General features: G+C 38.7%; 1 protein-coding gene across 2 annotated transcripts in view; it reads right to left on the bottom strand.

Annotated features, from left to right (window-relative positions):
• The window catches only part of B3GAT2 (beta-1,3-glucuronyltransferase 2), a 322,693-nt gene that overhangs the window by 221,811 nt on the left and 75,206 nt on the right, over positions 1-25,676 (bottom strand). For both annotated transcript variants that reach the window (XM_032409524.1, XM_032409525.1), the window contains exon 2: positions 16,688-16,783. The gene's annotated coding sequence lies outside the window, so the exon portion shown is untranslated. The remainder of the gene's footprint in view (positions 1-16,687; positions 16,784-25,676) is intronic.

Raw genomic sequence — 25,676 nt, 5'->3', positions numbered from 1 at the left:
GAACCCATGTGTGCTTGATTCCAGTTTTCTTTTCATACCACTAACCATTGCTATTGCCAACATCATTAGAGAGCTCATAATTTATATCCATTTGTGAATAAAAAAGTGCCCAGAAGTGTACATGCTCAGGTGGGCACACACACCTAAGATCCTTTGAGCTTTCTAACTGCCTTTGACATACCTTTCTCCAATTCTTTCCCTCAACATTTTAATCTCCTCCTTGACAGAGTTCCCTAAACTCCATCTTCTCTTTGGCTATTTAATTCAATCTCCTCTTAAGACTTCCAAAAGCCATTAATCTGTTTTCACTCTTTTTCTACCAAGACTGTTAATCACAATAGGGCTGGTTATTATGTTGTCTCACTACCTTCTGTTCTGTTCCTGTCTTCTAGTCTGGTGACTAGACATTTAGCTTTAGGTCCCCTGTATTTATTTTCCAAGTGGTTTATCTTTTCCCTTATTATTTCCATGCTTTTATATGTTTTCATTGACCTTTGAGATATTTCTACCACTTCATTTTGTAGTTCACTAATTTGGTTCTCCGTAGGGACCTTCTTGTCCTTCAATTCATCTAGTGAATGTTTTAGTCCTTAAATGTTTAGCCTTAAATATCTATGTGTCTCTCTATAATAATTACATATCTAATATATATGATATATATTTACTAGTAGGAATTGGTTCATGTGATTATGGAGGCTGAGAAGTCTAAGATCTGCAGTTGGCAAGATGGAGACCCAGGACAGCTGATGGTATAGTTCCCGTCCGAGTCTGAAGGTCTGATCACCAGGAGAGTCGACGTGTAAGTTCCAGTCAGAGTCTGAAGGCAGGAGAAGACTGATATCCCAGCCTGATGGTAGTAAGGCAGAGAGAGAATATTCTTCCTTTCTTATATAGCCTTTCATTCTCTTCAGGCTGTCAAAGCATTGGAAGAGACCCACTCGCACCAAGAAAGGCAATCTGCTTTACTCAGTCTACTGATTCAAATATTAATCACCTCGAGAAAGACCCTCACAGAGACATCCAGAAATAATGTTTAACCAAATATCTAGGTACTCCATTGCCCAGTCAAATTGATAAATACAATTAGCCATCACAAGTGCCATCCACTTGGTGCCAATCCACATGTTCTTCACATACACTCAGCCTCCAAATAAAGACAATAACAAGGCCATCAGTCTGCCTAACATGATACAACTATACAGTGTACACCTGGAAACACACTAGTCCCTTCCTCAGAAGAGGCTACTCCCTAGACCTCCCTGTCACTTTACTAAGGATGCAAATAGGGAATACCTACAGCTGTTTTTAAGCACAGAATTTGATTCTTTCATCGCAGGACAGTGCCAGTAATAGACATGCTCTTACTGTTTGCAGCAAACATAGTGCCCTGTATCTCAAATACAGGATGTCACTGTCTACCTGTTTTTCCACAAGTACTTCTCTAATGGAACCCAGTTAATCACCAGCTTCACGATCATCTGACCCAACTATGATTCCTTCTCAGGCCGTGGAGCCCCCACCGACTGAGAGTGAGAGCAGATAAGAGTGTATATGTAATAGTAGGGGGACCTCTGTACTGTGCAGCGGGGCAGTAGGTATGAGCAGCATCCGTGGTTGGTCCTGCAGAACCAGTGGGACTGTGGGCTCCCAGGCCTGCAGACCCAGCAAGAGTGGGACAAGGATTGGCTCCCTGCTCCCCGACAGTGCCCATTCAGAGAGAGCGAGGAGGTCTGCGTCTGGGCACTAACCTCTATCTCATTTTGCAGCTTTAGTCCCTCCAACATATTTGCAACCAATTCTCTGTTACGATTCTGTTTTAACATTGTTGTTACTAATCACTCCATTTGAAATAATCAGAAAGGTTTCTCATTCCCTGGCTGGAAACTGATTGACATATTCAGGTAATGAAACTTGCAGAAAGGAGTCTTATTTATAATGAAGTTGACTGTGTTAAGGTAGGAAAAATAGAAGACTCCTCATATGTACATCAAAGAGAGCTGTGGGTCTTTAAAGCCACGCTTGATGGAAAATCCGCCATGAGCTGATTGTTTATTCTGTGGCCCACTTTAAGGTAAACTCACTGTCTGATTTCTTCATGTTGTGTATCTTCTTTCTGTCCCCCCTTCCCCACTTGATAACCACCCTGTCTCTCATGGAGGCCATTCAGTGTGAGACAGCTTGAACCTCAACAAAATCGTGAAATTACAGAAAACACTGTATCAGTCATTTATACTCATACTATGACTGACTAGTATAGCAATTACTTTTAGTGCATGGTTATCTCCACTAAGTATTTTCTTTTTAAGCATTTCATCTCTAATTTGGGATTAGAACCTTTTCCCATTAAAGGCACCTTAGGCCTGAGTAAGCTATTTTGTATCCACGTACACCCCAGAGGATGCTGTGGTACCACAATATTAGCAGAGAGAGCTCTGAGGTTAACCTTGATGACTTATCAGCAATGTAACCGCTTTTGTGTGAGTGGCCCCCTGATGCCCCAGGGAAGACTGGGAAAGTGCTAGTAGTGCCTTTAATCATTCATTCGTGGGAAACAAATATTTATTGGTCATCGTATGTAGCAGGTACTGTGCTAGGCGCTTTGGAGACAACTGTGATTTAAAAAAAAAAAACAACCCAAGTGACACAGTGTATTAGTTAAGAGTGCAGCTGATCTGCCACTTTGTAGCTTTGGGAGCTTGAGCGGGTGATCTTGAGTCTCAGTTTCCTCATCTACAGTGTGGGGAAAACTAGGGTGTGTACTACAGTGAGCTGTGCCTAGTTTTCAACCCCTCCCTCCCCCTGCCCCACCAGACTGCTGCGGGTAGAGCATTTTATATCCCTTTATCCCCTGCCTTGCCTCAATATAGAACTGCCTAGTAAGCCCTGAATTGAACAAATTCCTTTCTTTCTCTCTCTTGGATTCAGAGTGTCTAGATGTTTCTTTGTATTTTTCAGATACAGAGATTTCTGAGTTTCCAGATGTATTTTGTATTATATATATTTGTATACTATATACTATATACTATATACTATATACTATATACTATATACTATATATATAGTACTATATATATATATATATATGCAGTCCTATTTAATGATATTTTTCTAATAAAGAACCTTGTCCTCATGTCTCAGACTCCATTCCTGTGCCTTCTTTATTATTTCTACCTGTGAGAGTGAAATTTCTCACAAAGCTGTGTTGAACACATTCTCACTAATAAAGATATTCCTGAAAGACAAATACCATATGATTTCACTTATTTGTGGAATCTAAAAAACAAAGCAAACAAACGAAGCAAAACAGAGACAGACTCATAGATACAGAGAACACAGTCGTTGTTGCCAGAGGGGAGGAGGGTGAGGAGATCCACAAAATAGCGGAAGGGGATGAAGAGGTACGAACTTCCAGATATAAAATAACTAAGTCACAGGGATGTAAAGTACAGCATAGGAAATATAGTCAATAATATTGTAATAACTTTGTATGGCGACAGACAGTAACTAGACCTTTTGTGGTGATCATTTTGTAATGTATAAATATATTGAATTACTATCTTGTACACCTGAACCTAATATAATACTGTATGTCAATTGTAATTCAATAAAAAAGATATTCCTGTATAAAAATCAGTTTGCCAAGATAATAAGGTACTGCCTAATAATCATAGAATCCTCATAAAGAAGTCATCTTTGACATGTCCCAATATAAAACAAAGGCTAGAACAGCCATTATATCTGACATAAACTAAACTTTCTGTCTTATCACCCAATTTAGCATATTCTTGGATTTAATAGGGGATTTCCAGGTAGGACCTGGGGAAATGTTGGTGGCAGTTGTATATTCAAAGCTTCCCAAATTAGCCTTTAAAATGTAAAAGAATGAAATAAAGTCAAATTGCTGCTGGGAATATTTATATAACACTATACTCATTTTTGAAATTAAAATAAATATCTCTTCTAGCATACAGGCCTTAGTTAGGGATTTTTATAGCTATTTGAGATCACTTTAACTTACAAAACAGATTCTATTTCCCTGCATTTGGATTTGTGTTTTCAGGCTGTTATGGTCAGCGACCCCCTAGAGCAGAGTCTGAGAAAAAGGCTGTTTAGGTAGTTTATGTGGGAAGTGAGCTTGGAAGTGAAATGGGAAAGCCCTGGCAAAAATGCACCCCTGGGTCAGCACTGCAGGAGGTGGCTGAGGCTTGATGTCCCCGGGTCCTTTTGGCATCAGGTAGGATACTTATCAGAATTGCCCACCTGAGGAAAGAATGGGAGAAGCATTTGTTCATCCCAGCCCCCACTGGTTGAGGGTTGCCCACAGGGTATTAAATCGCCCGCAGTTTCTTCTTGCGCATGTGTGGGACTGCGTGGGCACCAATGCCAGACATGGCGTGCGCGCTGGAGGAGAGGTACTGTTTAGGGGGCACAGCCCCTGAGGAACTGTCCCTGGGGCTGTGGCTGCACTCAGAGGAGGCTGGGGAGGCTGTGGGACCAGATAGCAGAGTGTCCAACATGGGCTGCCAGTATTTAGTTGAGAAAAAAATTTAGATCAAATAGGACAAAGATTATCCACAAGGAAAATAATCCCACTTGAAGATGGTACACTTTTCTTGACTGCTCATATCTGTGTTTCTATACTTGGTATAAAGACAACTTATCAGAATCGGAGAGATCATTGAGTCACTTAATTAAATATAATAAATCTGATGTTTTAACATTAGGTAGGGTGATTAATTCTGCATTCCTGAATCTAGCCTCATTTGGAACACACCCCTGGGGCACTTTATTCTTATATTTATACATTATGAACTCAATGAACCTAATATTTTGCTAATAATGGATATATAATACATTAAGCCTTGCTTGCTTTAAACGGATATTCTTTTTAATAGCAATTACGATGTGGAAAAATGTCCTTTGTTATGGTCCATCTTTATTTTCAGGCTTTCTTATAGTTTAGCTTAGTAATTATGGGGTCATTAATACAATATGAATGCAAAACCCTCACAAATCTGAACAAAACAATTATAAAAATGAAAAGAGGAATGAAAGCTGGAATGAAAAGATAGGGGAAATGAGCATTTTTCACGATACCTATAAAAAGTGGATTTAGAGAAAAGGATACAGAAAGAAACCCTTGCATTGACACATCAGGAAAGATATTCTGTGTTGCTTTGACTTTTATGCCCTCAATGGCTTTCTGTCATTTTTAAGAACAGGTCACAGCAAGTCATTCAAGGACCACTGCAAGCCAACCCCAGTCTACCTTTTCAAACCTGTTTCCCAGAGCTCACTTGCCGGAACGCTCTACTCTAACACCACCTAGTCTGAGCACTCTACAAATATTAGCTCATTTAATCTGCATACATGTCTATGAGGTACTGACGTGCACACAAGTAAGTGACATGTCCCAGATGACCAGCTAGTTGGTGGTGGAGCCAGGATTCAAACCCAGTCTGGCTCCTGAGTCTGAGCTCTCTACCATCACATCCCTGGCTGGCTGACTGTCCTCCCAACTTGCCCTGATATCACTCTACTGCAGCTTTGCTTTCTCTCATGGAGAATGTGCTCTTTCCTCCTTTCTACACTTTAAATCCTACTCGCCCTTTAAGGCTAAAACCAAGTTCTACTCTCCTCCACAAAGCCTCCCATGGCTACACTGGTCCCAGTCATCTCTTCTTTGGATTCATAGAGTATTTTTAATTGGCAGAATTCATTTAGCACCTGTCACCTACAGTCTTCACTGAAAATTATCTGCATGCATATGCACATTTTTCCCTAATTCAGGCATACCCTCATTGAAGATAGGCCAGAACCTTCTTTTTCCTCTTAAAAATAAGTAGCTTTCACTTCGTGGTGGAGTTGAAGATCATGAGACCAGTACTCCAGAGCAGGACCCCAGAGGGACTTTGGCATGGTCACCTTTTTGGGTTTCCTTGTAGCACCCACTACTACTTATGCCTTGTGCCTAGTCAGTGCTCAGTATTCACTGACTTGAATTACAGTTGAGAACTGTGATGATTTGAACTGCCATGATTTCATTTCTATTATTTATTCAAATGTAAGTTTAATGTATATTCCATATTGCAAATAAGTGCAGATTGGCAATTTTAACACTATATATGACAGATAATTTTAAAAATGCTCAGAAATGCAGAGTGGCACTGGAAAGGTTTCCCTATTTTCCTTTTATATGTAGAAATGGCACTTTCACAGCAAATTTCCAGTGGCCACCAAGAGAGTATTGATTATAAATATGTGGGCATAAATATAAAAAAAAGGCACATATACATTCTCATACACAAACTTCCAGTGGTTTTTCAGAGGGGAAAATAGAGACATAGTTGAAATCAACAAAGATGGCATCTCTTGCCCATTTCTTGCCTGACACACTTGGTCCGAAAGCCAAAAATGTGTCTGTCTAAAGCCTGGCACGTTGGTGGGTCTAATTTGCTTCTCTGTGCTCTTGAAATCAGCAATTCCCAGGGTAAGGAAAGGCAGGTGACCTTGGGAAGTTGGCAGTGGATTTGGGATGGCAGTTTTCTCACACCAAATTAATGGTCTGAATCTCAGCCCCTTCCTATCTTTATAAAGCTGAAATGTATTTATTGAGGCCCATCTGTTGAAAATAACAATGGAATTAGAAGCTATAGGTTCTTCCATGCATGGGAGAGACCACAGCATGTGATCCATATCCTTTGTCTCTTTCTCCTTCACTAGACAGTCCTTTGGGCAGAGGCCAGCTCAGGCACCTCAGTCAGGCCCAACCAACCCCCAAGACCCTGTGTAACAGCCACAGTAAACTACCATTTTGCCAAGAAATGGCTCTTTCTAGGGTAGTTTCCTGATCCCACAGATAAGTATGTGGTAAAATTTCTTTTCTTTGATGTTTGATTATATCCTTATTCTTCTACCTCTGTACCAGTTCCTCTCAAATTATATTACCTTAGATAAAATAAACACCCCTGAACACAGGGTCTGAGCTTACTAATTTTTCCCACACTTCTTTGGTGGGAGAGGTTCTCCTAGAGAGAAAACAACCTTGCAGATGTGTAGGATAGAACATATATAATTGCCAACTATGAATTAATGGAAGAAGAGAATTTATTTACTACCTTTCCACATCTTTGATAACTTGCAGGAAATTAAGTTATCTTGAAAGTTCAAAAAATTTTTATTTTGGGCAGCATAATTTTTTTGGGGGGGAGTTCAAAATTGTTGACCTTAGGGAGGAATACTCCTCAGCTGTTCTAACTAAGAGGGTGTGACAAGAAAGATGTTTTCCACTGGTTACTAAGAATGTGTGTATGTAGTGGGGGTGGGGTGGGGTGGGGTGGTAAGGGTGGGAACTTAATCATTTCCTTTGATTATTTAAATCTATAATTATTTTATCTAAAATTTAACTCTACATAAGGAAAATTTCTTGGTAGCAATAGGCATACCTATTAAGAAAATGAAGGCTAATTGTATCATCCAGTCTTTTCAAACTATTTACTATTGATGTGACTCACCTGGAAACCTTTTATTTAATTTTTAATTAAAAAAATTTTTAAAAAAGATTTTATCTATTTATTTGAGGTAGAGAGAGACAGACACTTAGCTGACTGAGCCACCCAGGCACCCCTCACCTGGGATCTTGATACAAAGCAGATCTGCAGTCAGTGGATCCAGTAAGGAGCCTGTGATTCTTCCTTCCTTCCTTCCTCCCTCCCTCCCTCCCTCCCTCCCTTCCTTCCTTTCTTTCTTTTTTAAAAAAGATTTTATTTATTTATTTGTTTGTTCGTTTGTTTATTTAGAGTGAGAGAGAGAGCGCCAGCAGGGAGAATCCCAAGCAGACTCTGCACTGAGCATGGAGCCCCACTCGGGGCTCGATCCCATGACCCCGAGATCACAACCTGAGCCACAATCAAGAGTCCGTCGCTCAACTGTTCAACTGACCGAGTCACCCAGGTGCCCCTGATTCTGCACGTCTAAAAAGCTTCAGGTAAGGCCGGTACTGCTGCCCCTGTCTCTATACCTTGAGAAATAAGAAGCCACACACAAGGCAGCCTAAGTCTTTACTTTTTTTTTTTTCAAAGATTTTATTTATTTATTTGACAGAGAGAGATATAGCGAGAGAGGGAACACAAGCAGGGGGAGTGGGAGAGGGAGAAGCAGGCTTCCCGCCGAGCAGGGAGCCCGATGTGGGGCTCGATCCCAGGACCCTGGGATCATGACCTGAGCCGAAGGCAGACGCTTAACGCCTGAGCCACCCATGCGCCCCAAAGTCTTTACTTTTTAAAACGCTTCATCATTATGGCAGCATTTGTACTTTTTTTTTTTTAGCCCATCGAGGGCAGGCTTTGCATAGGTATTAACAGTCTATCTTCCTCGGGTTAGTGTGAGGATTCAATGATATCAGCCCTTGCTACTCAAAGTGTGGCCTGTAAGCCTATAGCAACAGAGCCACCTGGGAGCTTATTAGAATTGCAGAAACTCTGACCCTACCCCAGACTGACTCAGCTGTGTTTTATTTTATTTTTTATTTTTTAAAGAATTTATTTAAAAAAAAGAATTTATTTATTTATTTGAGAGAGAGAGAGCACGAGGGGTGGGAGGAGGGAGGGAGGGGTAGGAGCAAAGGAGAGGGACCCCGAGATCATGACCTGAGCTGAAGGCAGACACTTAACCATCTGAGCCACTCAGGCGCCCTTCATCTGTATTTTAATAAGATGCTGAGGTGATTGTGTGCACATTAAAGTTTGAGAAGCACAGATGTAGGACTACATGGAGTAATCGGTGCATAATAAGTGCTCAATAGATGGTAGCCATTACCCTTTGAGTTCTTAAAACCATATGAGTTACTTATATATTTTTCTTCCCATTTTACAGGTGAGGAGACTGAAACACAGTAACAGGGTTAGGATTCTAACCTAGATCTTTCGAATCCAAAGCCTGTGCCCTTAAGACTACAAACCTTTTCCCAAAAGGAAAGTGAATTTCTTGAGTAGTAAAGGCCTTGGTGCCTCTCACCTTTCCTTCAGCTCTCCTTTATCCATCAGCTGCTCAGGCACCTTCCTGTTGAAAGTCCGATGTGCTTTTCCCCAATCAGAGGACCCCCTGTTCCTTGTCCCGCACACTTATATTCCAGGAAGGTTCAAATGAAGGTTGTGTGCTATGCTAATCTCCCCAGAGGTATTTGCTTTAATCAGGGTTTTCTGAATGTAATCTTTTGCTCCAAAAATGTACTCCTGTGGGGAGAATCCTAGACTGTGTAGGATTGGTGAGGATGTATTTTAGTACATGTCTGTGCATGTGTGTGTTGGCAGCGGCTGTGGAGAGCTTTCCCCGCATCCCTTAATCCCAACTCTTGGCAGACACCGGCTCCATTCATAGGTAAGACCTGGGTGAGACTCCCTGTAGTCCAGATTTTGGAGAGATGTTTCTATCAGGAAAAATCAAATCCCAGATGAAAGTGGGAGGACAAGGAGAAGAAAAATATATCTGGACTGTGGCTCTGAAGTTTGACCAGAAATGTCCAGGACATGGAAGGAACATGATTCTGGGGCCAGAGGTGCAGGTGAACAGTTGTATCATGGAGACTAGTTGGGTCACACTGATTATGCCGTTTTTTAAATTTAAATTGGATTTTTGTTTCTGATTTTGCTTTCAAGTTTTTAGAAATAGGCTAATAGGCTTTAGGCCTACTAGATAGATTTAGCTGGGTGTCTTGATCTTAATTGCTTTATATCTAAACTTGAGGTCCTTTTCAGTTTGCTCCTGTTTCTCACCTCATGGGCACTGACTGATTAATTTCTTTCTGCATTTATGCTAATAGGAATTGAATGGACTTGCCGATTCTCTTTAGATCTGTTTTGACTTGATAGCTTCATTTAAAATTGGGGCTTTTATGGGGCGTCTGGGTGGCTCAGTCAATTAAGTGTCTGACTCTTGATTTCGGCTCAGGTCATGGTCTCAGAGTCCTGGGATTGAGCCCCTCAAAGGGCTCTGCGCTCAGCTCAGAGTTGGCTTGTTCCTCTCCATCCCCCTCTGTCCCTTCCCTTGCTTGCTCACTTTCTCTTTCTTTAAAATAAGTAAATCTTAAAAAAATAGAATTGGGGCTTTTATTTCAATTTTTGGTTTATCCTATGGTTTTGTCTCTTGGATCAAGACCACTTCCCAAATAATGAATTTAGAACTCTGGAAGAAAGCCGGTTAGGTGTCCAGTTGCTTTTCATTCTTCTTTTTCCTGTTTTTATTTATATTTTGATTTGTCTGGGGCGCCTGGGTGGCTCAGTCAGTTAAGCGTCTGCCTTCGGCTCAGGTCATGATCCCAGGGTCCTGGGATCGAGCCCCATGTCAGGCTCCCTGCTCGGTGGGGAGCCTGCTTCTTCCTCTCCCTCTCCCTGCTGTTCTGCCTACTTGTGCTCTCTCTCTCTCTGTCAAATAAATAAAATCTTAAAAAAAAAAAAATTCTTATATTTTGATTTGTCTATTTAGAGCTTCCAAGTGTATCTTGCTGTTGGGGATAGCATAATGTTGTGGAAGAAGGTGAGATTTTGCAGGGATATGTGGACAGGTGTGAAGTATGAAAAATAATTTGTTCCCCCATTCTAGATCAACTTGGAAAGTCATTTATTTAGGACTAAAGTGTAATAGTAGAGACAGGCTGCCACTGGTAAATATGAGCAACTCAGGCAAATCTGGTATTCTGGTCCCAATGATTTTTTGTGAACAAAGATTTTCGAGGCCATCATAGTGAAGAAATGGAGAGAACTAGTTCTTGTTTGGAGTTTGTTCGAATTCTGAATTAAAGGGGCTCAAAGGTCAATATTTCTTCCCCTGACATCTCTCTTTCTTCAGCTCCCACGGGCATCTCTTCCCTTACATGTATATACATACACTTGTACGTACACATACACTGCTTTATCGTTAACACAAATTATTTTATAGACAGTTCCAATTTGGACATCTAAGGCAATTCCATTAATGACACAGGACGTTGCACCTATCACATAATGAAATGTGAAAAGCAAGGGTCTGTCATGTGGCACCAATATTATACAATATACACTTGTACTGTGCATGTATGTGTTTATTTGTGGTGGGGTGAATCTCAGTTCGTAAACTCAGGCAGGCAAGAAATGTAACTTTGTATTCTATAACTACACTTAATTTTTGGGATTTTGAGCTTTGGATCTGCTGGGAGTGGGCAGAAAATCCCGACATTAGCTTTTCCTGGAGTCTCCTCCCCCATAAAACCTCCCAGGTGTTGCTCCACAATTCCAAGATCCTACCCAGTTTTAAGATGTTGAGGTGGTAAACAGAGAGAATGGTTAGCAGTGCCCATATTGCTGCTGAAGTCCTGGTGCCCGTGTCCTTTTCTGATCCAACCTTCTGCTATCTGGGGCTATTCTTTGGTAATGGAAATCCTTCCCTGGCCTGTCTATGGTCCTGTCTTCCTACACATACAGCCCAGCTGAGATCTCTGGCATCTGGCCATTTCTTTTTGTTCTTGGGAATCATGCTCTCTTTTTTCTTTTTTCCTCCTTCCAAACTTGAGGAAGCTTCTCCTAGTCTTAGAGAAATCCATCTTTCTTCATATTTATGCCTGCTCAATCCTCTCCTCTTAGACTTTTGGGAGCGAAATCTGTATTTCTGCTTGAGAGACCATTCATGCCCTTCCCTAAGACACCGAACATGGACCTGAATGGGAGGGGAAGGGAACTGATGAAAAAGAGGCTGACACAGAGAGCTATCTCGAATACAGGGAAAACACCTCAAATATTTCTGTACAATTCTGGGATTTATTTATGTATATTTCATTTTGTTAGAACTATTCCCAATCACTGTACTGATGGCCTTTCCTTCAAGTTGCAGAGTTTGCAAACAGTGAGGAACCAACAAGTGTTTATGCATTCTCTGTCACTTATCAAATAGGCTATTTGGTAGAAGAGACACAAATTGTAAGCTGTGCAGTGAAATTACCTTTCTGTGATAAGGTTCTAAGGACAATTAATTTTAGGTGGCTGGCAAATATACTGTGCAAAGAAGTGGATTGTTAAGTAGCTATGTAGGGCCAAGTTTTTGTCTTCTCCTAATAAAGCACTGAAAATCTTACCTTTTAAATATACTCCTCGATTAATGCAAATTATATCTGCAGCATGACAAATATTTTCCAAAAACAAAGAATTTTCATGGAGAGAAATCAAATCAGAAGTAAATGGATGGGTGTGAAATGCTTTCATTGCTACAATAATAAGATAATCTATGTAATACCTCAAACATCCAAATCCTTTAATGGTTTTTTTGAAATATAAAAGACTGAAAAAATCAGTTATGCCCGTTCCCTCTTTCACTGAGTGTTTATTTGAAAAACTCCTTGTTCAGTTCTCTTGAAAAATAATAGCAGCTCTGTCTGGGATGGAGAGACAAATTGTTTAGTGGTTTTCTTCTCAGAAATTTCTATCGTAGTTATGGGGGAAATGTTTTCTCAGCGATAAAATTAATCCTCTTTTTTCCCCCCAGTATTCTGAAAATAGCTTATGATGTTATATTGTACTTCCAATGTTTAGCGCTACTCCAAATCTGCTGCTCAAACTTTCATCAGATTTCACCTTTTTTTCCTTTTAAATTGACCACTTCCCAGACACACCTCACCTCACTTCTGGATACCCATGGCAGCCCTATAGAGCAGAACTTCTCAAACAACCTGTGGTGAAGGACGAGTTTCTAAATCTGAACTCTCTATTCCTATACTAATTTCCTCACAGACTAGAAACAAGGATCTGGAAGACTGGCACTGGTGTATGGGTCACACTTGGGGTGTTCCGGGTGTTCTAGAGTCCACTATCTCTGCCCATATTGCCCCATGCCATCCTGGATATCTTCCTAAAATACTACTTTCTGAACTGAAATCCCTACTCATCACCCAGAGCTCAAGATTCTGGAACATCTGACAGCGTTCAGCCTGTGTCCTAGCCACACACCTCAGCCTCCTCTGTGGTTCTCTCCTTCAGCACCCAGCTAGAAAGCAACCTTTGCTCACTACACTTGGCTGCATTGATATCCAGATTGCCTATAACATACTGAGCCACAGACACTGCTCTCTAATTGCCTTATGTTTTCAAACGAATTGCTTATTTTAATTAATGAGTAACTAATGAATTTTGTGGGCAAGAAGCATGGAATGTTTTTAGTCACGGGATGAGGGGGGTAGGGAGCAAGCCATCATGTGCACAAGGGACAGGTGTGGTGGTATAAGGGGGGACAGGAGGGACAAGAATTCTTAACCTTGGGGTCTTTAGGACTGCATAAGTAATAGTCTTAGGGGAGAATTTACCCCTGATTTGAAGAGGTGTGTGCGTGTGTGTGTGTGTGTGTGTGTGTGTTCTTGTGCACAGAGAAGGGCATTTATGGAGAAGAGGAGATTTCTGGAGAATTACATGAAGATCATACAATTTGTGTATAATCTTTTCTTAACTGAATTTTTTCTTTTTCTTTTTTTAAAGATTTTATTTATTTGAGAGAGAGAGAGAGAATACAACTAGAGGGAGAGGCAGATGGAGAGGGAGAAGCAGGCTCCCCACTGAGCAGGAAGCCCATGACCTGAGCTAAAGTCAGACGCCTAACTGACTGAGCCACCCAGGTGCCCCTCTTAATTCTTTATTGAGAAAATTACGTAGATTCACATCTGGATGTAAGCAATAATGGGACAGATCCCATATACCCTTTATGCAGCTTCCCTCATTGGTCATATCTTGCACAGCTATACTCCAGTATCACAGCCAAGATATTGGCATTGATTCAAACCACCAATCTTCTTCAGATTTCCCTGGTTTAATGTGTCCTCATTTTTGTGTATGTGTCCATGCAAGTTTATCAAATGTGTAGGTTTGTGTACCTGTGGCCACAGTCAAGGCACAGAACAGTTCCATCAGCACAAGGACCTACCCTGTTGCCCTTTTGGAGCCACCCTCTCTCCATTCCTCCAGCCTTACCGTGGCAGCCACTCATCCTCCATTCCTAAATTTTATCATTTCAAAAATGTCACATAAATGGGAGCATACAGCATGCAATCTTTCAGGACTGGCTTTTTTCACTTAGCTTAAGTCTCTAGAGATTTATCCCAGTTGTACATGTGGGTGGTTCCTTTTTATTGCTAAGTAGTATTCCATGTTACGGATGCATCAGTTTGTTTAACTGTTCAGCTACTGAAGGACATCTGGGCAGATCCCAGCTTGGGGCTCCTACAAATAAGCTGCTATGAGAATTCAGATACAGGTCTTTGTGTGAATATAAGTTTTATTTCTCTGGGAAAAATGCCCAAGAGTGCGACTGCTAGGTCATTTGGTAGCTGCATGTTTTGTTTAACCTTTTAAACTCATTATTTAAAATTGTTTTCCTATTCCACATTTTTGTATTATGATGCAAAGTGCAGTTGCCTGCTCAGTTATGGCTCTGATATTAATACCTGAATAAAACCATCTTTTCTTAGTCTTTTTGCCTTGTTTAAGATAATCTTAAAACTCATATCTCATTTTATACTTACAGCACGTCTATAAGCTCAGTGGCATTTTACAGGAAACAGAGACCCAGAGACATTAAGTAACTTGGGCCATATAGAGAATTAATAGCATGGTCTGAAGCAAATCCCAAGACCCCTAAAGTAGATTTTTTTAAACTATATGTGGTGACACATTAAGGGGTCATGAAATCAACTCAGTCAGTCACAACTGGAATGTTTCTATAAAGAAAGAGACTAGACTAGAATACAAAATATCATAGTGCATTGCACATGGTAAGAATATGTACTGTGCAATTTATATATAAATTTATAAATAAATGTATTGTGCAATGTATATATAAATTGGATGATAGTTAAAAATGCTTTCTTTACAGCTTAGTTGTTTCCATTAAAAACCCTGTATAATTCCCTTATATTTTCCCTGTGCCTAACAAGGACATACAAAAATCTAATTAGTCTAGAAGTTTAACTAATAATTCTTGGTTAATATCGGTGTGAAGGAAGGTTTGAAAGGAAATCTTTTCTATAGGAGTTTGTCAAAATGTTTTTGTCACTTTACGGAACTTTTCTTCATCACTTGAGGCAAACCTCATATACAAACCCTTCCAGACTATAAGAAAAAAGGGAACACTACTCAACTCATTTGATGAAATTAACTGATAACAAAACCTTAGAGAAGCAGTACAAGAAGTTAGAAATGAGAGGACTTCCCTTAAGGCCCACACATTTAGAAACAGCTGGAGCCAAGGCCCAACTCCAAATTTTCTGACACCTAATAATATGCTTTCCCTGAAATCTTACCCTGGTTCTCTGTAGGGTATTTTCTAAGTAGCATGTGGTGTTTAGGTTGTTTTTGTTATGGACAGTCTGTATATGCCTGGGCTTTTATACAGAGATCATTGAAGCTGCAACAAGAAGGACCAGGAAAGAGAGACTGACTGTCTGCAGATACTGGAAGGGCTGTCATGTAGGAAAGGGAGAAAATGTTTCTATCTTACAACACAAGGTAGAATTAGGATCAGATTCTGGCATTTAGAATGAGGGAAACTTGTTCATCGCGAGGAAAATATTTCCAGTGAAGCTGCCCAGGAACAAAATAACTGCCTACCATGGTCTTGAACTATCCAAATAAAGAAGTACTCATTAACCCACCAGAAAACTATCTCTTCGAGCTGCTGGAGACAAATTCTTCAATTGGACCAAATGTTCTTTAAGGTCTTTTTCCAAATCCAAGTTCCTAGGAATCTACCGCTAAATGACTTTCTCCCCTGTTAGTCATTTATCTCTGCAAATTCTACCCACGCACCATATTTCCTTGCAATCTGTTTAGAATTAAAGAAATGATTTTTAATTGAAACTTTAATTACCATGATTTTATTTCAAGTAGGCATAATTTATCAAAAACTGAGGTTAAGGAATATGCATTTTTTTTTCTCATAGTTTTTTTTTTGAACTGGGTCATAAATCAAATAACTCATGTCATGGAGTAGAACAGAACGGGATGAAATGTGAAATTCAGTATTATCAATGTGAAATGGAGACTTGCCTGATCATAATCCTCAAGAAGTAGGCAGGGGCAGATATTACTCAATTGGAAATTCTGACAGAGAGAGGAAAAGTGATTTGCTCAAGGTCATGGAGCTAATAAGTGATCACACAGCTAAGATACGGTCACATTGCTAACAAGGCCTGCACTTGCTAATGCTCTTTGGTGACTCCTTGAATAAATATTAAACTTTCCATGGGACAGTATACATGAAGAGAAACTTCTGACTTCTAACAAGAGCATTTTCAAGGGGTTGTAAGTCCAATTGTGAGTTATTATTTACACAATAAAACTCATTATCCCCTACTTTGCTTACTAATATGTTATTTTTTAAAAAAAGATTCTGCCTCTTTCATGGGGTTTCTTTTCCTCAGAAACAAAAAGGAGGTTCCTTTATAGGTAGACAATTCTATTCTGAAGGCAAAACATTCTAAATCATAAGATTTTACCTCTTGGTCTTACATTCCAAACTCCTCTACAAAAGATATTGAAGTTTGTGTCAAGTACCATCAGGAAAAAATGTGAGTATAACTAAGATGTTAAAGCAGTAATTCAATGCCTCCCTTTTTACACTGTAGGGTCAACTAGGCAATACTTATATTTCTTGTGCTCTCACAGGATTTCCACTTTACCTTACTGTACTTGAGGTCAAGTCCTGTCCACTGCACCAGAGAGGAGTGGATGTTGGCTCCGACGTCTGACACATGTTGTTCATAACGTCTCTGGACCTACAGTAATGAGAAGAGGTTTGGTTAGCTTCTGATTTAGAAAATTCTAGAGGTTAAGTTTGAACAGGCATAGGAGGGAGATGGAGAAGTTGGTAATGTCAGTGGCTGCTGTACCTAAGGGAATTATGTAATAGAGAATGAGCTGGCCAGGTTATAGTGAGAACTATATTTTCTTCTCTTGGATGGACTTCTCAAATGGGAACAAATGAAGAGGAAGATGGCAAGAAGGAGGAGCCAACCTAAACAACAAGCCTCTGCTACTGCTGCTGTGTGACCCCACCTCCTTAGTAAACTAACTGCTGCATTGCAGGTCCGGGCCTCTGCATATTCCTTGCAACCCTACAGAACATGCTGAGCAATTTTCAGAAATTGTTCTTTGGGGCTTAAGTTTGTGAGAGGTTTAAGAAATCCCACATGTTGCCAGCAATCCCATGAAGCTACTAAGACAGATTCTAAATGGCATAGTTTACTGAGAACTGAATTCAAGAGATCATTGTTGAGGGGGACTTTGCTCTTAAGTTTGCAGCAAGTGTTTATGCTACAACTATAAGAAGAAGGGTGGGTGTTACTTGTTGGGGTGGAGGCGTAGGTAGCTTAGCTCTTCTGCTCTTCTTGCCCCTCAAGGCGAAGTTCTAGGAGCAATTTCCTGGTCTCACTCTTTAGAGGAGGAATTTTGGTGGTTAAAGAAAGAGTGAAAGTAGATGCTTATATTAAATTCTTTGTCTTTACTCAAACATTTTATATAATTTCTAAAAGTTCCATTTAATTTTTAAAAATTCTTGATCATTTTTATCACCTCTTCTGTTTTATTCTCTTATTATTTTTTTTAAATTGCAATTTTAAAATGGTAGATTCACATACAGTTGTAAGAAATAATACAGGGAGACCCCCCAGTTTCCTCCAATGATAACATCTTGCAGAATTATAGCACAATATCATAACAGGATATTGACATCGATACTGTCAAGATATAGAACATTTCCATCACCACAAAGATTGCTCATGTTGCCCTTTTAATAGCCCTACCCACTTCTTCACCATCTCATCTCCTCCTTGTCCCCTGGAAAACACTACTCTTTTATCCGTTTCTGTCATTTTGTCATTTTCAAGAATTTTACGTAAATGGAATCATATGTTATGTAACCTTGTGGATTGGCTTTTTCACTCTATAATTCTCTGAGAATTCACCCAGGTTGTTGCATGTATCAGCAGTTCATTTGTTTTTACCACTGAGTAGTATTCCATGATATGGATATACCAAAGTTTGTTTACCCATTCACCTGCGGAAAGACATCTGGAGTTACTCTACGTTTTGGCTATCATGAATAAATCTGCTGTGAACATTTATGGGCAAGCTTTTGTTGAGTATAAGTTGTGTCTTCTATTTTTTTGTTAGTTTTTTTATAGGTTTGTCAACTTTATCGATCTTTTCAAGCTCTTCAATATATTTACTTTCTCTATTACTTTTCCGTTTTCAATTTCAGTGATTTCTGCTTTACCTTCAATTTTTCCTTTCTTCTTGCTTTCCTTTTTTTTCTAGTTTCTTGAGGTGGGAGTTTAAAGGATTGATTTGAGACTTTTGTTCTTTTTAATATCTTCACTTAGTGCTATAAATTTCCTTTTAAACACTGCTCTAGCTATGTCATACATATTTTGATATGTTGTATTTTAATTTTCCTACAATGTAATTGAAAAAAATATTCCCTTGAGACTTCGTTTTTTACCCATGGATTATTTAGAAATATGTTGATTACTTTCCAAGTGCTTGGAGATTTTCTTAGCTTTTTGTTATTCATTTCTAGATTGATTCCATTGTGCTTAGAGAACACATTGTACGATTTCAATCATTTTAAATTTGTTGGTGTTTTTTATGGCTCCAGGATATGGTCTATATTGCATATATATATGGTCTATATTAACCTATGTTCTGTGAGCACTTAAAAATATGTATTCTGCTGTTATTGACTGTAGTGTTCTCCAAATCACATTCAACAATACATTAAAAGGATCATTTACCATGATCAAGTGTGATTTATTCCAGGGATGCAAGGATAGTTCAATATCTGCAAATCAATCAATGTAATACAACACATTAACAAAAAGAAGGATAAAAATCATGACCATAGATGCAGAAAAACCATTTGACCAAATTCAACATACATTCAAGACAAAAACTCTCAATAAAGTGGGTTTAGATAGGATATGCCTCAACATACTAAAGGTCATGTATTACAAACCCATGGATAACATCATTTTTAAATTATTATTATGTTATGTTAATCACCATACATTATATCATTAGTTTTTGATGTAGCGTTCCATGATTCATTGTTTGCGTATAACACCCAGTGCTCCATGTAGAACGTGCCCTCTTGAGATAACATCATTCTTGATGAAGAAAAACCATGAGATTTTTTTTTAAGATTTTATTTGTTTATTTGAGATAGCAAGTAAGAGAGAGAGAGAGCATGAGTGGGGGGTGGGGAGAGGGAGAAGCAGGCTCCCCGCTGAGCAAGGAGCCTGATGTGGGGTTCCATCCCAGGACCCCAGGATCATGACCTGAGCCAAAGGCAGACACTTAACCAACTGAGCCACCCAGGTGTCCCAACCATGAGATTTTTTTTTTGCTAAGATCAGGAAAAAGACAAGGATGTCCACTATTACCACTTTTATTCAGCATAGTATTGGAGGCTTTAGATATAGCAATCAGACAAGAAAATGAAGTAAAAGGCATCCAAATTGGCTGTCACTATTTGCAGATGACATGATACTATACATATAAAACCTTAAAGGCTCCAACAAAAAACTATTAGAACTAATAAGTGAGTTCAGTAAAGTTGGAGGATACAAAGCTAATATACAAAAATCTGTTACATTTCTATATGCCAATGAACAAGGAGCAGAAAGAGAAATCAAGAAAACAACTCCATTTACAATCGGACCAAAAAGAATAAAATACATAGGAATAAATTAAAACAAGGAGATGAACGATCTGTAGTCTAAAAGCTATAAGACAACGATGAAAGAAATTGAAGATGATAAAAAGAAATGGAAAGATATGCCATGCACATGTATTGGAAGAATTAATATTGTTAAAATGGTCATACCACACAAAGCAATCTGTAGATTCAGTGCAATCCTTATCAAAATTCCAATGGCATTTTTCACAGAACTAGAACAAATAATCCCAAAATTTGTATGGAACCACAAAAGACCCCAAATAGCCAAAGCAATCTTGAGAAAAAGCAAAGTTTGAGGTATCACAATCTCAGATTTCAAGGTATACTACAAAGCTATAATGATCAAAATACCATGGTACTAGCTCAAAAATACACATAGATAATAGAACAGAATAGGAAGCCGAGACATAAACCCAGTAATAAGTATTTAGACCATTTACATTTATAGTAATTATTATAGGTAGATAATTTTTACAATTGGTACATAAACATTTCAGATTTTTAGATCTTCTTAGTGGACCGAACCTTTTTAGCATACCATGTTTCTCTCCATCTCTAGTAATCTTCTTTGCTCTGATGTCTGCTTTATCTGATCTAATAAAGCTACTTCTGCTTTCCTTGATTAAAGTTTGTATAATATATATCCTCCCACCTTTAGTTTCAACCTGACTATATTGTTATATTTGAAATTTCATGTAGATAGCACACAACTGAGTCATGTTTTTAAATCCACTCTGCCAATTTCTTTTAATTGGTGTATTTAGACAATTTATATTTTATGTAATTACTATGTTAGGAATTGTTAATCATTTAAATATTTTTTCTCTTTCTTTAATTTCTCTGTTTTACTTCCCCCTCCTTCCTGTGGGTTATTTAAACATAATTTAAAATTCCATTTTGATTTATCTATAGTGCTCTTGTTTTCTACTGATACCACAGGTTGGGGAGTTGTTACTGGATAACTGAGATAAAAGTCCTGGATCCCAACTTAGCCTTCTCTGACACTATCCTAGTAGGGATGTTTGGATGTCTCATAATAGTAGTAGAAATATAGAAGTCTAGGCTCCCAACTTGGTTTTTGCTGGCATGGTGGGATTGAGGCCATATTTTTTCCTGTTGTGTTTGGCAGGAAGAGCAGTTATTATCAAAAAGTTTTCTGTCTTGCTAGGCTTCCCCTTTATTGGCCTTTTGTTGGAAAGCATGCTTTTGTTGGAGTTTTCCCTCTACCCCTGCCCCATACTCACTGGCATCTCTGGGTGCTAGATTCTTTAGCTCCAAAACTGGGATATATGAGGCAAAAAGAAAACCCAGGGGGCTTACGACCATATCATATCAACCGTTGCTTCCTGAGGTTTCTAGACATCTGCCTTCTCTCTCTACTTTTCATGGTCTTATGTTTGTTTTATACAATGACCAAGGTTTTAGTTATAATTAGGGGACAGAATAGGGAAAAGTATGTCTATTCCATCTTCCTGGCAGTCCATTCTTTTATGTTTTAAAAAAAATATACTATTACATAATTACTTTGTAATTATATCCTATATTGTATTTGAAATTCTTGGAGGTCTAAATATCTTCCCTGGGGATTTCACTCATTGCCATTTTTTTCTTTATGTTGGATGATCCTGATTTGGGCCGAGGCTCAGACTTACAATGAAGATGTCTATCTCCTTAGAGAATTTTCTTTCGCTTCTACTAGATGCCAAGGTGTGCTACCTGGGATCACTTTAGCATTCATATAGTCTGTAATTTAATTTGGTTTAATTTAGCCGCAGATTCACCTCTTCCTCAATGCCTCTGTCTCAGGTTTAGTCTCCTCATTGCAGTACCAAATAGGCATCTTTCCTCCTTATGTTTGTTTTATATACAAACCTATAAAATCTTCCGTCCTTCCTCCCATGTATCTAAGTGTGTGTGTACATGTGCATATTGATCAGTGCTCAGATTTTAGTGCATGGGTTCTTTTTAGAGGTTGGGAACCATCTCGCAGAATTTTCTTACTTTCTTTGAGCCTAGAAAGTCAATAAAACTATGTTTTATGAGATCCAGTTCTTTTTTTAGAAAAAGAATTGTACTGCCAGAAGCTGAAGCTATATTTTTTACCTTTACAAACAAACAAACAAATACCCAGTCACATTTATTCTCAAAAGGCCATTGAGAATATCTCATAACATTAGAGCTGCTTTTCCCAAACTATATTCTGTGGAAATTTAATATCATTGACATAAATGGTAATAGGTTTTCCTCAAAAAAAGTTTAAATGTTTCATGGTAAAAAATTGGGGTAAATCATGTATATTGTATCTTCTGCTCTTAGGAATACATAGCGCATATTATCACGTTAAAGGTTCTGAGAATTTGTGAAGTAAATACAACTTTAAAATTGTGATTAACCCTGCATTTCCCAAATTACTTGAATGTGGAATCTCACATCTTAATTAATTACTTAATTTAGGGGTATTTATTCACATCCCACAGGACACTAGAGTTCTGTGAAACAGTTTGGTTAATGCTGATTTAGAGTCTCTGCTTAGAAGCAGTGCATTTAGAATGCGAAGCTATCGGTTCTAGTTCTGGCTTTGTTGAGCTGTAGGACATTCGGTGAGTGCATAACTTGCTTGAACCCATTTCTTTCTTTATAAAGAGGTTGAAGGAAATGGTTTCTAGGGTGTTTTCCAGCTCTATCATTATCTTCTCTCAATCAACAGATTCAAAGGATGAGTGCCTTGGGATAATATTGGAAATGCGTGTTCACTGTTGTCCAGGCTTACAATGCTCCTCACCTCCCCAGCACTCCCTTCTCATGCCTTTACACTATAGAGGACCTGCCTTTATTGGAATTTCTACCCCCTCTTGTATCCAGATTGAATATTGCTCCTCAGAGCTAGTTTTTGTTTTTCTCAATCACTATCACAACCAGCTAGGCCAATAATGTGAGTGCGATGGGGAGAACCCACATGTGACTATACCTTCCCTGCCTGTGTTCATCAGATGTGATTGTACCTTCCTGCCTCCTGTGTTCATAAGATAGATAGATTGACCTTGAGCAACAGGAATTTGTTAAATCCCTGATCTATTTTCCTAGACTCATTGTCTTATTTATTTTTTTTAGAGATTTTATTTATTTGAGAGAGAGAGAGAGAGCAAGCATGAGCGGGGGTGGGTGGGGGAGGTGCAGAGGGAGAAGCAGACACCACGCTGAGCAGGGAGCCTGATGTGGGACTTGATCCCAGGACCCTGGGATCATGACCTGAGCTGAAGGCAGACGCTTAATCGACTGAGCCACCCAGGCACCCTAGATTTACTGTCTTAAAGTGAAAAGAGCACTCACTGAGTCTGGAGGCAGAAGGCTGGGTTTGAGAACCAGTTGATGATCTTGGGTCCCCATTTTAGCCTATCTGAGACTCTCAGTTTCCCCTCTCTAAAGCAGTGGTGATGCTAATTGTTCCATCTACATCATAGAGCTCCTGTGTGGATCCAGGGTGATAATAAATAGGGAACTCTGTTGTGTACTACAAAAGCTTTGCAAATGGAAGGTATGTGAGAGGTGAATAATGAGTTTTGTGATTGTGGTTACTTGCAGTTTATAGAACAATAGGTTGAAACAATAACTAGAGATGCACATGCTGAGGCTATTTATGAAAAGAAAATCCAGGAGATAACGAGGTTTGAAAATTTAATTTTAGGGGCGCCTGGGTGGCTCAGTCAGTTGAGCGTTGGACTCAGTTTCTCGGCTAGGGTCATGATCTTGGGGTCGTGGGACAGCTCTGTGTCGGGCTTCAAATTTAGCAGGGAGTCTGCTCAAGATTTTCTCTCTCCCTCTGCCCCACCCCCTTAGACTTTCTCTCTCTCTCAGATAAATAAATCTTTAAAAAAATTTAAATTCTAGACTATCTCCCTGCCTTTCCTTTCTCCTGCTGTCTTTTTATGTAAGAAGGAAAAGCATAGGAAACGAATTTTTAAAAAAGTCATGGGACTTTCCAGGTAAATAAAGATTAAAGCAAAGATGGGGCCAATTTAGGTTAAGACATATTCATATGCCAAAGTTTATTTTTAGTCAAAAATCCCCTTAGCCTTATTCAACTCAGAAAAATGAAAACTGATGACCTAGAAGTAAAAATTTGTATATCCTTCTATTTAGTCACATAAGTCATTCAGTTCTAATTCCTTTGTGAATTCATACAATCCTTTGTCAATGAATTAATGAATAATATTATTCTAAGTGGGTTCATATGAGAATGAGAATGGATTTTGTGTGTATAGCTTATTAAATCCTTTTTAATATCTATGATTTTACCATGTTAATAAAAATATCAAACTTATGCCCTTGAAATGTGGAGGAAAAGTTATAAGATTATTATTTCAATATTCAATAATCTTTCTTGCAAAAGCACCATGCTACAATATTCTTTCATATAAAAACAGTAAGTGATACAAATCCACTCCATCAAGCTGACTTGGTGGGCAACAACTCCTTTAAAATCTTCATAATTGTCACTGCTTTCTGACATTCTCTCCATTTTAAGAAACAGGACTAAAGCAAAATAAAGAGAACTTACTCTAAAAGGACTGAGTCACACCTTGGAACATTTCATGTTGATGTGATTTGAAATGATAGTTGAAAATTTATGATTGATGAGGATGCAGAATAAAAGCCTAAGTAGACCTTGTATAACTGCAGTACAGGGAATAAAGTATCAAGATGAAGATGGGCATGTCCTCTCCCCATCCCATGGCCCATTTCCCTTCTAGGCTTCCTGGTATGTAGGTTTAATATTCCACGTTCTTTGAGGATGGAACTTCAGTACCAAATGTTTGATGTGAAAGTCATGCTAGAAAATACTAAGAAACATCTTCCTTCTCTCTGACTCAAATATCCAATTTTCTCTCTTTGCCTACCTAATTCTCACTTAACCTTCTGGGTTTTGGCTTAGATATCACCTATAATGGAAAGCAGTTCTAGACCCTGTGGCCTGAGTCACGTCCCCTTTTCTGTGTTCCTGGGCACCATATGGAACACTTACACAAAGCTATTCAAACTCCCTTAAATTAACCTGTTTACTTTTCCCCCCTCAATTCCCACTCAAGCACAACCAGCACTGCCCAGTAGAACTTTGTGCAGTGATGGAAATGTTCTAATCTATGTTGTCCAGTGTGGTAGCCACTAGTCACATGTGGCTCTTAAGCCCTCAAAATATGGCAAATCTGACTGAGAAACTGAAGTTTTAATTTTATTTCATTTTAACTACATTTAAATTATTTAAACTTAGATTATAAACTATATAAAAATTCTATATATAAATTATTAATAAATACTTTATTTAAATTGTTTATTAAAATGATTTAGGTTTAAATTTAAATAGTCACATGGTGGCTTTTGGCTACCATATTGGACAGCACTGCAATAGACTGCAAGCTTCTTGATGGCTGGGATTGCATCTTATTTACTGTTATATTTCCAGTACTGGAGGACAGAATCCCAACACTTTCTATGCATTCCAGAAATACCTGTTGACAATTGAATGAAAGTTAGTGTTCTGGCCTTATTTCACTATCACATTTTGTTTGATAGCTGAGGCTCAGAAACCTGATACTGTGGCTGAAATTCTAGCTTTATCACTTAACATTTATTCAAGGGTGACTTAATTTCTCTGTGCCTCAGTTTCCTCATCTTTAAAATGAAGTATAAATAGTACCTACCTCATAGGGTTGTAATGAGCATTAAATGAATTTATATACATATTAATTCATTAATAAATACATTAATAATTAGTGTTGAGTACAATTGATGGCAGATAGTAAGTTCTACCATGTACTAGCTATCTTTATATTGATTTTGCAGTGTTGCCTTTTATTAAGAGAAGGAGTGAGAAAAACAAACGGAAGAAAATGAGGCAGGGACGCCTGGGGAGTTCAGTTGGTTAAGCGTCTGCT

This window comes from Phoca vitulina, unplaced genomic scaffold (assembly GCF_004348235.1).
Source record: "Phoca vitulina isolate PV1807 unplaced genomic scaffold, GSC_HSeal_1.0 scaffold11, whole genome shotgun sequence".
Lineage (NCBI taxonomy): Eukaryota > Metazoa > Chordata > Mammalia > Carnivora > Phocidae > Phoca > Phoca vitulina.
The sequence above is the reverse complement of the archived record's forward strand: the minus strand, read 5'-3'. Positions and strand labels throughout refer to the sequence as shown.